At 35.6% G+C, this 15,613-nt stretch overlaps 1 long non-coding RNA gene across 5 annotated transcripts in view; it reads right to left on the reverse strand.

The window, feature by feature from the left end:
• Window positions 1–220: 220 nt before the first annotated feature.
• Window positions 221–15,613, reverse strand: part of LOC114486555 (uncharacterized) — a 39,202-nt gene continuing 23,809 nt past the window's right edge. The window contains exons 4-6 of one of the 5 annotated variants that reach the window (XR_003680477.1): window positions 13,458–13,583; window positions 9,460–9,716; window positions 2,972–3,886 (exon numbers count right to left, since the gene is read on the reverse strand). This is a non-coding gene — a long non-coding RNA (uncharacterized lncRNA). Of the gene's footprint in view, window positions 1,589–2,971; window positions 3,887–8,933; window positions 9,717–13,457; window positions 13,584–15,613 lie in introns of those variants that run through there. The other 4 variants (XR_003680476.2, XR_003680475.1, XR_008617758.1 and 1 more) reach the window with 4 other exon arrangements.

Consider the following 15,613-nt stretch of genomic DNA (forward strand, 5'->3'; position numbering starts at 1 on the left):
GAGATTCACTTTTCGTCTACCTGAAGTACTTCATTATGCAACATTATTTTGTTTTAAACATCTCATTGTTCTGTCTTGTAACCAGATGTGCTGAAGATAACCCTCTCACTCAAAGTAAATTATGTGAGAATGAAAAGGAAAGAAAATCATTTCCTCTTAATAAAAGTTAGAATGTGAGCTATATGTTGGCCTGTATAAAAATAGATAAGGGTGACTTGAGAATCTTTAAGATAAGTATATTTTCCTGAAATACCACTGTTTCTTCTTTTGAGAGAGAGAGAGATTCTAAATGAGAATGAATTCTCACTTAGAAAGTAATAGGATTTAGGAAATACACTGGCTAATTACATGCACACTAGACAGGGTTCTATGGTCCTGAAGGAAGTATTTTGTTTACTTTATGAAGGTTTATTAAACCATGTTTACGAGGTAGTGCACAAACATTTGAGAAAATAATATTACAGTTTAATATTGATGAAAAAAATTAATCAATAATCGATTGATCAAAAAAAGAAATGGAAAATTTCATTTGAGCCAACCTGAGGGTTAAAACCCAGGAACACTCCGAGGACTGTTCTGCCCATTAGAGATCAAAGCACAGTTGTATAAGTTTTTGAGACAAAAGGTTATATATCAAATGATGTATTGATAGTTTACACAATCCAGATCTGCACTTACAAAGCAAGTAGGGGTCATGGGTCATTGCGACCTCTTACAAGAGTAAGAAGGAATGTTATCTACTAAGGAGGTCTGGTTAATGCAGATGCATAAAACACACTAAAGGGGAGGGAGGAGGCCCAGATGGGCAAAGAAAAGTTTTATGTTTAAATTTTTCTTGTCTTGCCATAAAATATGAATTTTATTTCATCAATTTGATAGGATGGGAGAATGCAATAACCACACATAATTAGAAATCATTCCAATAAACCTTTTTTTCAAAATTGGATTTTTTTTTGTTTGCTTTAAAAATATATATAAAACTGTTACTATTGTATGAAAGTATCTGCTTTTATTACCCAGTTGTAACCACAGCTGTACCAGGAGCTAGGATTTAAGTCTGGTGCCTGGAACTTATTGAGGAGGAGGCTTATCAAGGAATATGGTTACATGTCCAGAGACAGGGAACCAAGCAAGATCACTGGCTCAGAACATTGCTCATATGGATGGATCATCAAATTCTCCTACCTGAAGCTAAGTTACAATTATGAAAATGAGATAGAATTTGGGATAAGATGCATTCAGGCTTAATGGAAGAGGTACAGTAGCAACAGAGGTAGAAAGGAAATAAATGTTCTGAGGCTGAACCAAAGTTAGCTCCTAGTGCCTCTTATCCGAAAGATGTTTGCAGCAAATTACACATTTTTTTAAATTTGGGGCAGCTTGAATGCACCATAGTCAGACCCATTGGTGAGGGAGTCCTTTCAGGTATGAATATAAGAAACTATTAAAGCAAGATATGATCTTTTCATTACTGTCTTAATTGGTTGTTTTGTGATCTTAGGAGACTCCAAGTCCTTTGGGCCTCAGGATCCTCTTCATCTAAATCTTTCTCCAGGGTCCTGTACCCTCCAGACTGAGAGGAGGAGACCTAAAAAGTAACAAGATAGATATAAGTATATTTTAATGTAAGACACAATTTGCAATAGTAAGATGAATCTAGGAGCTACTTCTCATAGCCAGTCTCTGAAGACTTGAAGTTCCTAGTAAGCTATATTTTTCAAATACTTAAGTTTTCCCATAGAGCACACCTAAAGAATATAGAGTAATGTACAATGTGGATGATCATTGAGTGAATTTTAGACTTATATGTAAATGGGGTAGATGGCTAATATGTGGTAATCTTGTTAAAAATTACATCTATAGTGGACAACTTTATCAAACCTTAATTAAAATAATGATTTGATTTTCAATATTTTTTAACATTTTTATGAAAAGGGAAACATTTAGTAACACAAAAAAGCATTTCCTTTTTGAAACCAAAAATTTTATTTCAGTACCATTATTGTTTGCCAGTGTCCATTCTAAATAATAATTCTTAAAAAAGTTATCACATACCAGTGAGAATTGAAGACATTATTACGCAGAGAAAATAGAATTTAATTAATTAAAATCTCCCTCATATATGAAATCTCAATTTAACCATAATTAGAATACATCGTACAAGTTGAAATACGTAGGTATAATACAAACATATATTTATATCATTTGGTTTGAAAAATTACCATGTTGTACAAGAAATATATATTTTATTCATTGTAGAATGTGAAACTAAGCAATAAAATTAAAAAAGTAAAATAAGAATCATCAGTAATCTTATAACACAGAAATAACCAGAAGTTAGTATTGTATTCGTTTCAAAATGATATCCAGTTAGTTATATGTTCTGTTAATGCAAGCCTAGATCAACAAACTTACTTTCATTTGCTCTATTACAATAGATTTCTACATTCTGAAATGGAGTTTGTTTTAGTGAGAGGCAAAGAGCAGGAAGGATAATAAAAATAATAATTAAATACAGGGCTAAGATTCTGAAAGCATAATTAAAAGAGTCCATCCCCATTATTTCTAGTCCTATATGGTCAGTTATGGCTTACCCAAGGAAAAACAAGCTAGTGTCCTAATTGTTTCACCAAAATGTCAAGTAAGTTTTGTTTGTCATTTAATTTCTTCTAACGCACTTAGAAGAACTTATATCAAACTTTGACTAAATACATTGAAGCACTTTGTTTCATTTGGGCTTTCCAGTCTTTTAAAAACTATGTATTTTTTAATATAGCATATTTTTCCATGTAAACAGTTTGCCTTTCTTAACTAATTCTACTTTAATTTTAAAAATACATACTTAACATATTCATACAAGATGGAGAGGAAACCTTGTTTTAATTGCTCTAGAATTTTAGGACTATTTATATACTAGCAAAGTAAAGAATATTATACAATTATCAAATATGCAGTGGTGTGTAGAGAAAAAAGTAATTAAGTAACCAAAAGTACTTTAAAATGTACCATATATTAATCTGTGATTAAATGGATAATTATTCCAGTTCTCCAATTAAGAAAGTAGTTACTCGTATGTAATGCAATTATAAATAGCTAAAAATGACTTGATTACACCAATTCAAAAATAAAGTAAACTAAATACCTTGTATTAAAGATATAAGGTATTATACCTGTCATATATTAGCTTTGTATCTTGATTGTTATATCTTACCAGTCAACTTTTGTTTGCTATACATAAAATAGGCAACGGTGTGTCTATATATTCAGTTTATTTTAAAAAAATATATAATTCACTTCACCATCATTTTACAGTTGGAGAGTAGTGAGGGCAAAATAAGGTCAATCAGTTGGTGGAAAGCAAGTTTGTAAAACTCTAAGCCTAGTCAGAGTGTACAGCCATAGACAAGTTTAGACAATAATGTTACTAACAAGTTTTTAAATAACTTGTGCTTATTAATAAGAATCAAATTCATTCCTAAATCATACAAGTATCACTTCATAAGAACTTGAGCATAGGTTTCAGGAAGGAACATGATTCTTTTAGATTCCCAGATTCACTTTTCAATAATTGAGAAGAGTCAAATGCTTAGCAGTCACTAAGAACGATGGCTAACATTTACAAACAGATTTTTACATGATGGACTTTTCTAAGTTATTTTCACATGCATCAATTCATTTAGTCCTCAAATAAAACTTTGAGTTTGGTGCTATTATTACACTTATTTTAGAGTAATGAAGTTAAGCTACAGAAAAAGTTACTTCCTCAAAGATGGAAAGTGAAGATATAGAATTCACAGTGACACTTTTGTGCGACACCTCCCTGAGGGAATACCTAACAAGCTTCAGGTGGTGATGGGGTGCGTCTACAAGGTGGAACTGCAAAGCCCTGCAAAAAGCATGATAGAAAAGAGAGAGACAAACTTATTGTCAAGTCAGAGCCAGATCTGTTTCTTTGCACAGCTTAATGACCATTCACTCTTTTGAAGGCAAGCCTATACCATACTTACACAGTACCAGGCTAACACCTGATTAATAGTTATAGTTAGCTCACTAACTGTCAAAAGAAACAAAATACATTAACAATTACATTTACAAGAAATGCTTAACATAGCAAAATTTGCACAGAATAATGGCTGTAATTTATTGAGCATTTATTTTATGCCAAGTGCTACCCATTACTTAATTTAATATCCATAATACCCCTGTGATGTAAGAATTATTATTCCTAATTCCCTAATATGTAAATAGAGGTTTAGAGATGTTTAATGACTTGTTCAATTTTCAAAGTAAGAAAATGATATAAATATGATTTTCTGAATCTAACTCCAGACTCTCTTATTCCTACAGTAAACTGCACTGCAAAAATACTTCATTGCTACCTGATAATTGTTTATGCTACCTGTACCATGTTTATGCATTTCTGTAATACTGTATATAAATGCCCATTTTATCTTCCAGATTCACAGTATAACTACTCAGTCCCCCCATTTCAGTCTAAAGTATGTCAGTTATCTTCTCTATGTCCCCAAACATCTTGTTTCGGACCAAAAAGATACCATAGTATCTATGCCATTAAAATATAAAAAATACAACTGAAATATTGAACTTACAATAATTTTTTTCTTCTGTATGAAACCAAAAATCTAGAGATTAGAAATTAAAACATCTAGATACTTGAATTTCCTCATGCAGATAATCTGTGACATGCGAAAATGGCCCTAATTTATATATAGCTCAGATAGTCATAGAGTACTTAGTAGTATAATATTAGTATTTATACTGGTATTTTACTCCATTTTCATTGCCTTCCTTTGGTGTTCAATGGTAGCATCAATTATACTTTCTTTCTCTTCTTTGAAATTTCAAAATGCTTTATGTGGATTTTGTAAGCATTTATCTGTACAACATATGGTTAAAACAGCAACAGAAAACCTAAATTTCAGTATCCACTTGTACTGCATCCAAACCTATACTTAACATTTTGAGAATTCTGAAGCAATGATACTATTTTCAGGAATGTCAGTGAATCACCCGTGAAATGCCTCCCCTTTCTCTTCCTAAAACTATAATAAAATGCTAGTGTATAATGTTTAGTGAATGAAGTAAAATGATGAGCTATATCTGTTACAGTAAAAAACACTTTCAGAAATAAATTAAATGATATTTTGACTTGTTACACTAATGGAGAAAAGCATATGTCTCCTTGATCATACATCTTTCTCAAAGTGCATTTGAAGGTCTCTTTGCCATTGGCATCAACCAGCTGAAACATTAAGCTCATTTGCCTCCTTTAGTGGAAAAATCCAGTTTGACTGAAGTCAATAGAGGTAAAAAGAGCATATGTTTAGAAGCTCTAATGCAATAGTTAATAGCTCTGCTAGAGTAGCACGCTTTATGTCCCCAGTGCATGCTTCCTGTTTCATTCACTTTAATAATTCAACATTTTAGGTAGAGCTCTTTCCATCCAACTTCCATGTTGTTTTAGAGTTAATTACTGTTCATAATCATAGTAGTTTATCACTGAGGAAGAAGAAAGAAACCGTTCTCTGAAGTCATGTATTTTCTCTGCTGATATCAAGATTATTCCCTTATGGATATTTTGTGTACTTTGTCCTTTTTGGTTACAGCTATCTTCAGAGACATGATTTCTATCATTTTCTCTGAAAGCTCATTTGCCCTATTATTAAATTCATGGATTTTGTGATTGTTTTACTTTTAAACACAAAATGTACATTCCATTTTCTTAATTGTATCTAAATTTCACTAGATAAGAGACCTTATAATGGCCTAAGTAATTTATCTCCACTTTCTAACTACATTCTCTACATAAGATAGTGATACAAAATGATCAAAGCATAATTTTATCTATACTACATAATGATAAATTGATTTTTCACCTATTTCATTGTGAAGAACGGAACTATATCTTAAGATATTTGTCTTCCAAAGTACCATATAGTTAAGTAAACTCTGAGAGAAAAAGAAATGAAATGTTTTCTTGAATAATTATAGTCTTCTAAAATTTCAGTTTTAATAGTTGGTAATATATTCACTTGCTCTAAAATTCAGAAGGTACCAGAAATTATACAATTAAAGGAACTCCCCCACACTTTTTCCCCCAAGCAGCTCATCATCCCAACCAGATACCCCATCAGTCTTCCAAAGGTATTCTTTCTTACTTATTATCTAAACAAGTAAAACAAATTCATATAGAAGCATACTAAATTACTATATATAGTGAGAAATTATGGAACACAAGTGGCGGCATAAAATAAAAATTGTTGCAACTTGATTACTCCACTTAATATATCATATTGATCTTTTCCTGATATTAATAATAGGTCTGTCTCATTCTTACTACCAAACTTGTAGCAAAAGAAGTAGTCACATTCTGAACTTATTTGAAAGAACTAACAGGATTTTCTGGGTGTCAAGTATGACTCCGAGTTTTTTGGTCTGAAAAACTGAAAGGATGGAGTTGCCTTAACATACATGGAGAAGATTGTAAATAAACCAAGGTTTTTGTGAAATGATCGGGAGCCTGGGTTTTAACATGTTAACTTTGAAATACATATTATGCATATATATGTATGATCATATATTTTGTATATATATATCTATATGGAACTTTACACCTATTTCTACTTTAATAAGAGTTTTCATCCATAATGCATGTCAAATTATATCAAAATTGGTTCTAAAACTATAGAAAAACTCATGTGAATTCTTGGTCATTTTAAGTAGTTCCAGATAACCAGAAATCTGGTTATCAGTTCCATATAATCAGCATCCTGATTGTCTAGTAATTAAATAGGATGTTTTAAAGTTATCTTTTTTTCTAAAATTTCCATACTGGAGATTGATATGCATATAGCAAAAAGTTACTGTAAATATTCAAGAAAATCTGTAAATGTTCAAGAAGGCTACCATGTTATACAATTCCAGAAGCATCATTCCCATTCTATTCTCTAGAAATGGTGCCCCCTGGAGTAGAAATTAGTTCCAGATTTTGTTTTTCTTTTTATTTCTCTAAATCTACATGAGAGTTCAAAAGCAGCTCAGATGTAAGTACTGATAAAAAATGACTTCATAATTAAAAAGTAACCTATTGACTAGTGCATGCCTTCCCAAACTATCTTTTGCCTGTTAGACATAAAATTCTAAGCAGACACATTCTTTTTGATAACTTCTGATAGAATTGCTTGGGTCACTTTCCTTGCCCAAAGTTACTACCGATTTAGCACCTCATGCGAACTAAACATTTTCAGAGGGGTTTCTTTACTTTTTCACTCTTTCTTGCACTAGTACTCCTGGTTGCTTCAAAGACTGTCAAGGACTTCTTTCAGTATTGGCCTCCTGCTGCTGAGGATTTGCTCCCCTCAGACAAGCACTCAACTCAGCCAAACAAGACTTTAAAGGTGAGGCATCTGTGGAACTGAACCAGAATCAACAGTCATTGGTTAGTTTGCTCAGCCTATCTCATCTATACAAGGTTATTTGGGGGCAAATTTTAACTTTGTCGGACTCATAAGTGAAAATGCCAACTTTTCCATTGTAAATTTATTTTAAATAAGTAATTCTGTATGCAGGATTTGTGGGCTATAAAAATTTCAATTGGGTAGGAAGGATGAGAGGTCAAATAGAGTAAACCAAAACTTTCTTGAATCCCTACCAACATATATCCAGCAGGCAGATACCCAGTTTGAAATTGAAGAAGGGGGAGGGGGAGGAAACAAGGGGAAGGAGAAAAAAAAGAAAGGAAAATGCTACAGAATGCTTGAAAGAATATTGTTCTGCTTATAGAATGTACATTTTCTCTATTCACCAGCATTAGAGAGGGAATTTCGGCATTAACACTTACTATTTATTTATTTATTTATTTATTTATTTGCATAAACACAGTAGCCAGTTGTTATTGACTGTAGGTATTAAGTTAGGTCATGTCTTATTTCCCAAATTATCTTTAAGAACAAAGCCTAGGGCTTCCCTGGTGGCGCAGTGGTTGAGAATCCGCCTGCCGATGCAGGGGACACGGGTTCGTGCCCGGTCCGTGAAGATCCCACATGCCGTGGAACGGCTGGGCCCGTGAGCCATAGCCACTGAGCCTGTGCGTCCGGAGCCTGTGCTCTGCAATGGGAGAGGCCACAACAGTGAGAGGCCCACGTACCACACACACACACACAAAAATAGAACAAAGCCTACACTAAGGTTGGTTCTGTCTTCAGTTTTTTAGTAGACCCATAAAACAGTAATTCATAAAGAATAACAGTGACACAATGTATTTTTTATTTTTATTTTTTTTAATAATTTTATTTTATTTTTGGCTGCATTGGGTCTTCATTGCTGCGCGTGGGCTTTCTCTAGTTGCGGTGAGCGGGATCTACTCTTCATTGTGGTGCACGGTCTTCTCATTGCGGTGGCTTCTCTCGTTGCAGAGCACAAGCTCTAGGTGCTCAGGCTTCAGTAGTTGTGGCCTGTGGGCTCAGTAGTTGTGGCTTGTGGGCTTTAGAACACAGACTCAGTAGTTGTGGCGCATGGACTTAGTTGTTCCGCAGCATGTAGGATCTTCCCAGACCAGGTGTCGAACCTGTGTCCCCTGCATTTGGCAGGTGGATTCTTAACCACTGCACCTCCAGGGAAGCCTGACACAATGTATTTTTTAAATGATTGTTTTCCAGACCTTTATTTTCAGTGATTCTCAGACATACGATAAAAATACATTAGATTTACTTCTTTGTTTTTAATTTTGTTGTTGCTGTTCATCAAATTTTAAACATAATACCGTAAATAATGGAACCTCTATAGCTAGAGGTTCTGCTTAGAGAAAAATTTCTAATTTTAAATGTATATTGAATAATTTGCTTACAGTGGTATCTCTTTGATAAAGGTATCTATCTATTTTATAGTTTTCCAAACTTTGTCAGACAGAGGAGTCATACTTAACTATTATATAGTTCAGTTACCTAGCAAGATATCCAAAAAAAGTGACGAGTCAATATAACCTAGGCCAATGCAGAAGAATAGAGCTGTTCTGTTCTGTCTGTGAATACTAAAGCATAATTCACAACTTGAAAGTGTGGCCTTTTACTGATTAGGGGCCGTTAGCAGAGTGAAACGTGTTTCAGCCTTTTTACTCCAAGCCTGCCCTTCTGGTGCAGAATACAAAACCCAACCATGGCTCTGTTAGGCTTAAAGCACATTTTCTTCTCTAGGCCATGATCTTCGTGAATCACAGTCTAGCTGCTGTCAACAATTTAGGCTAGAACCACAGATAAATCTTCTTCCTTACATAGTGGACCCCGGGCTCAGATATTTCATTCAGGACTCCAGGATTCATTTTAAGCTTCAATTCTTTATGAAGCTTGTGTTTTTTTCCACCACCTTGTCACCCAGTTTGATTAGGGCCCTCACCAATGTCTCTCCACAGCACCTTGCCCATATCACTTTCTTTATCATTACCTTCTTCATGCTTAAGTCTTGTCCCATTAAACACTGTGTTACTTGGTGTTAAGGCCTGTGCCAGCACAATGGAAGGCATATACTAGGAACTCAATACATGAGTTGAATGAATGACCACATCTATGAATGGTCATTGGTCTGGACACAAGTTCCATCCTGTTGGCTCCCAGCATTATTTCCTGAGTTCCCCAGATAGTAATTTCTTTCTTCACTGTGACCACTCAGAATTCTTTTTTCTATACTCCTTCATGGAACTGCTTTTGTAAAGGAAGAAGATGAGAAGGGAAAAGACAGAAATAGTTCAAGGGAAGAAGAAAAAGAGAGAAAGGAATTGAATTAGAAAAAAAATTGTATTGAAGAAAAATAAATATATATTTAATTACTAGAATTAAGAACAGAGTATATAGTTGGAAAAGTAAACAGGTGATGTAAATTTCTGAATGGGGGGAATAAGAAATGCAATAAATTTATCTTTTCAAAGTATGTTCACCAGCATGGAATACAAGAAAGAGCCTGAGTTTTTAGAGTCAGTCATATGTGAGATCTGTCTTCCATTCTATCCAGATTTATGACCCTGGGGAAGTCATAGCTTCTATAGTCTCAGTGTCTTTACTTGTAAAATGGAAATAATGATGGGTATCCTACAGGGTAAATTCTTATTTGGGTTAAAAGAGATAAAACTGGAAAGTGCCTGCCACACAGAAGCTCAACGTGTTATTTTCTCTTTATATTTTTCCAAAGTCCTCTTCATTAAAAGATGATATGTATCAATAAGCAGGTGACTGTAGAACTCTCAGCCTCAGTTTTGCGTTAGTGAGGTCCTGAATGCTCAAAGATATGCCAACTATGTAGAGTAGAAGCCGATTTCCAGGAGCAGTTAATTCAGCTGAGTTAAATGACCAATATTTGATCAAAGGTGGTCACCTATGATGAAACTGATTATGCTTTTTATCAGTTTGAGCTTCAAATCCTGTAAGTTTGCCATTTTCTTTTTAACTGGCTCATGTATTGCCTGTCTCAAGGAACTTTAAAAAATAAAACAGGCAATTTTTCTGTACTGAAAAATAACTATGAAAACAAAGACTTTTAAAAAAATTACTTTCTTAGGACAATTATTATATGACAATACTCATTGTATAACGTAATGCTGAGTAAAGTATTGAAAGAATAGAGAAACAAACGTATAGTTACATTCACTAATCTTGTTTTTCAGCATTCAAAAATGAATTGTGAACAATTTTGTTAGGTGTCCAGACTTCATAAATACTTCATCTCCCTAAAGATTATTTAAATTTCACTCAAATAGAACTACTTTTCCATCTTTAAAATTTTTCTGATGCTCTATAACTTCCCATTCTTCCTTTGGATCCATGGAGGAAATAAGATGAAGAACACCGAAGAACAGAAGAACAGTCTGTTCTGTGACTAATAATAATTATAGGATTATGATCTACCACTGCAGATGTTTACCAGGTACTTCTGTGTACATGGCATTGAGGTTCCAAAGATACAGGTCAAGGAAGGGAGAGCAGCACACAGCCTCTTTCCAAAGAGTCCATGGGGAATTGACTGCTATTTTTTATACCAAGGTGTCTGGATTATGCCTGTTCCAACATCAGAAGCTTCCAAACACAGAACTGTTTAATAAGCTTAGTGATCTCTAAGAAACATTTGCCAGAAAGAAAACCCGAGGCTCATGATTTCAAAGTGACTCAAACAGAGCTTTTTACTACAAAGGGTCTTTTCAATTAGAATGCTGGAAATCAGACAATGCTCTAAGATGTAAGGTAACGAGGGCAGGCAAGTTGGGGCTGCCCATGGCTCAATTTAATTCAGCTCCTTGAAGAAACCTGGGGTGCAGCAGATACCAATTCCTTGCAGTTTCTTCCTTGTTTCCGCTCTGAGTGTCTTTGTATATAGTCTGTTATTCCTTCAGGTCTACTGTGAAGTGGCTATTAGTTTTGCTTTTGTTTCCAAGAGGTAGCCTTTTACTTTTCCCACAACAAGAAAATAAAATTACTAAATATCATAAGCTTGGGCCTGTTTCTAATCATGGGGAGATTAAATGAGGAGATCATCTGACAGTCTCTGGATGTTGGAAACATCAACTAATGATATTTATTACTAATGATCTAGGGCCTAAGGCAATGAAACTAGACAACTCTGATTAAGAGCAAAGCCTGCTGGTTTTTACAGCTATATAAAATAGAAGGAGTCTTTGTGTTAATAGAGCAGGGATAGGGCAGAGGAAAAAATGTACAAATGAATGAGCTATAAAAAAGAAGGACTTTTTCCTTCCTTTCTGCTACATGTATGAAAATTAATTAGCAAATATGAAGGCTCAGAAGTAACTTTGCACCAATGTGTGGGACTAAGTCTCTAGAATGGACAAATCTAGCAACAAAAAAAGCTGTTACCCACCAAATTCTGTGAACTTGGCCTACACATGCTCCAGAAAAATGTGTTGTTGTCTAAAGGGAGCTACATCAAGCACCTGAGACTTAGCAGAGTCCTGGCCAACTTCCCACCTGACTTCAGTAGTGAGTTTAGCCATTAATATAATAATAGTCCTCAGGGGTCTCTCCTGTTAAGTGTTCTTTCTGTTCTCATGAAGTGGCACCAGGGAACTCCTTTACTGCTTCTCTTGGCAGGGTGTTTTTTACACAGGCACCACCCACTGCTTAAAACACTTCCTTGGGATTATTGTCCAAACTTTATTTAACCGTTGTTCATCCATTTGTCCCTGTCCTAGAGGTTTAATGAATGCAGCTGATTCATATCCCTCTTTCATTTTAAAAAGATTTTAATACTTAAATCCACATTGGTTTCAACTATTCATTGATTTTCAACTATTAAGATGTCCACACACAGAGAAATTTTTTGTAGTTGCATTAGAAAATTCCCTTATTTAAAATAATTTGAAGTAGAAATATTGTGGAAACACATAAAAGCAGATTCCATAAAATTAAAATCACTCATAATCCAAACACTCCCTAGAAATAAATACTTTAATAATTGGTTATGTTTCTAAAGAATCTTTCTTTCTAAAAAAAATTGAGTTCACAGAGTATACAGAATTTGTGTACTATTTTTTGTGTTTAGCAGTACCGTATATTGTGAGAATTTTCCCATGATGTTGGAAATATGATTTTTATTGGCAGTCTAATCCTGGGCATGCAGAATGTAGTACTGCAATAGATATTCAAGCTGAAAATAATCAGATCAATCAACTAGTTAGTTCGAAAACAGTTAGCACATGATTAATAGCTAATTGTTAAATTCTGCCTTCTGATTAATATATGAACTGGTTATATGAATTGATAAATCTTCATTTCTAACCTTCTGACTAAAAGCATTAGTTCAATTAACTTATCACTTATTAAAATGTTTTCCAGATGAAGAACAAGGTATATCTTTGGATCATTGTTACAGAAAAAAATGACTCTACCTTTATGTGACTATTTTTTGGAGTGTATTTTATTTGAAAATCTTGAGGGTTTCAAATGGCTAAAATAGCTTTTCTACTCTTTTGAAAAGATGTAATAGAGTTCAGCAATCATATCTTTGCATTTATAGCATTCATTTATTCGACAAATATTTATTACCAGAGTCTATGCTAGGTGTTACCAATACTGCAGAAAACCAGATAGAAAAGAGTTTGGCAATCATGGAGCTTCGATTCTAATAAGGGGAGAAAGTAAAGAAATTAGGGAAGAGAGAGTAATGTGCTAGAGAGCTTTGTGAGAGCGTTGAGACCTCTCTCAGCAGCGTCCTCCCTGAGGAGGACATTGACGTTGAGACCAAAGAATGACAGTGTGAAGAGATGTGGGGAAAGTATTCAGTCAGAAGAAAGAACATATGTAAGGTCCTGAGGCAAAAAGGGCCTTGGTTTCCTCAGGGAACAGAGAAGAGGTCAGTTGCTGGGGACAGTGAATGATGGGATAAGTATTGACATGATGTTGGAGAGTGGATAGAGCCAGGTTTATGCAGTGACTTACAGGTCATAGAAGTATTGAAGTGGGAGGCGAGGACACTACAAGATTCTTGTTCCTCTTGGTGCCACAGAAAGATGAGAATTTTCACTTCTCAGGAGGGAAACAAAATATGAGGACTCATCGCTTTACCTAAGAGGAGAAATAGAGTATGTATTAGTCAGCCCCATATGCATCCTCATTTTGGCTTAAGGGCTCTCAGGATGGATGTACGTCCCTCCATACCCTGTTCTCCAGGAGGAGAGCCAGGGCCCAGGACTGCTTTCTAGATGCAGATCTGTAAGTCTGCTCTTTCTGTGAAGCAGTGATTCTTGATATTCATGTCTCCCTGCAAACTCAGACATGCCCTTGAGTGGATGACCCAAGGTCTAGTGATAAATACATCTCTTTTTGCCATATTATTCACAAAATATAATAACAAACAATTAGTGAGACTTTCCTACTGCTTAAACCTCTGAACCCATTTAATCCTCACAACAGTCGTACGAGGTGAGCGTGATTGTTTTTTCTATTTTACAAATAGAGAAATTAGATACAAAGAAGTTAAGTAACTAACCCAATGTCAAGTACACAGCTTGGTAAGTAGAAGAGTTGAGATTTGAACGCAGGTTGTCTGGCTCCAATGTTTATGGTCTTAGTCATATGTTCTTCTACTCTGCTGTATGTTTTTGTTTGTTTGTTTGTTTTGAGGTACGCGGGCCTCTCACTGTTGTGGCCTCTCCCATTGAGGAGCACAGGCTCCGGATGTGCAGGCTCAGCGGCCATGGCTCACGGGCCCAGCCGCTCCGCGGCATGTGGGATCTTCCCAGACCGGGGCACGAACCCGTGTCCCCTGCATCGGCAGGCGGACTCTCAACCACTGCACCACCAGGGAAGCCCTATTCTGCTGTATGTTTGCAATACCCATATTGTTGCTGCTCTTGGCATTCACACCCTTCATCTTGAGTATGAAAGAGGACCTATTACTCATTTCCAAACAATAGGATAAGGTAAAGGGTGGGAAGTCCCTTCTAAGATTGTAATTTCTGTCTTGCTAGGAGACTTCATTGACTCTCTCCCTTGCTGGTTTGGATGAAGTAAGCCAGCCATTGAAAAGGCCCACATGGCAAGGAACTGAGAATGGCCTCTGGCCAATATCAGCAAGGGCCTGAAGACTCGGCCTGATAATCAAAAAGAACTGAATCTTGCCAACCAACATTTGGGTTTGAAAGTGGATCCTTTGCTATTTGGGTTTCAGATGAATCCCTTGTCTTGGTCAGCACCTTGATTTCAGCCTTTCGAGAAGCTCTGAAACAGAGTATCCACTAGCTGTGTCTGGATTCCCCAAATACAGAAACTATGAGATAATAAATATGTGATTTTTTAGCCACTAAGCTTATGGTAGTTTGCAATACAGAAATAGAGAACTAGTACAAATAGTAACAGGACATATGTATTGGCTACAGTGCCACTATAATAGGAACCTATTGGCACCAGTAAGCATTTCCCTACTTATCTCCTTTCTCTGGTTCAAGCTGTAATACTCCCACAGACTGGGTCTTCTCTCTGGAGCTAGATGTCCTTTCTAGAATGATGACCTATTCCTCCCCAGAGGAGAGGCCAACAAGGTTGGGCAGCCTTTCTGAAATCATACGGACCCACAATGATGTGATACCACCCCTTGATTAAGTACAGTTTCCTTACCTGGCTTTGTCATCTCCTATTCCTCACTGGGCCACATCTCCCATAACTGACCACTGGAAGCAATGATCTATTTTACATTGACTCACGCCACAGCACATACTCATGAAAAGTGGGAATACATTACTACTGGTCTAATTGCATTGTTCTGCTTAGGGAGATAAAAAAAGTAGCATAAGAAAATCCATTATTCTAGTAGTCAAGTAGCAAAGGCCAGTATGAAGCCGTTACTCATATCAGAGTCCTTATAGCTTATAAACCAGTTTACATTTGTTTTCCCACATTTACTCACTATCTCAGTGAATGCTTATTGAATGAGAAAAATAATTGAAAGAGTCAACTGATTGATTTATTTTATGGTAGGCGTGTCTGGAAACTGACAAGCATCAGAAATGAAAAACAAGACAGGGCTTCCCTGGTGGCGCAGTGGTTGCGCGTCCGCCTGCCGATGCAGGGGAACCGGGTTCGCGCCCCGGTCCGGG

The sequence above is a fragment of the Physeter macrocephalus genome, chromosome 7 (genome assembly GCF_002837175.3).
Source record: "Physeter macrocephalus isolate SW-GA chromosome 7, ASM283717v5, whole genome shotgun sequence".
NCBI lineage: Eukaryota > Metazoa > Chordata > Mammalia > Artiodactyla > Physeteridae > Physeter > Physeter macrocephalus.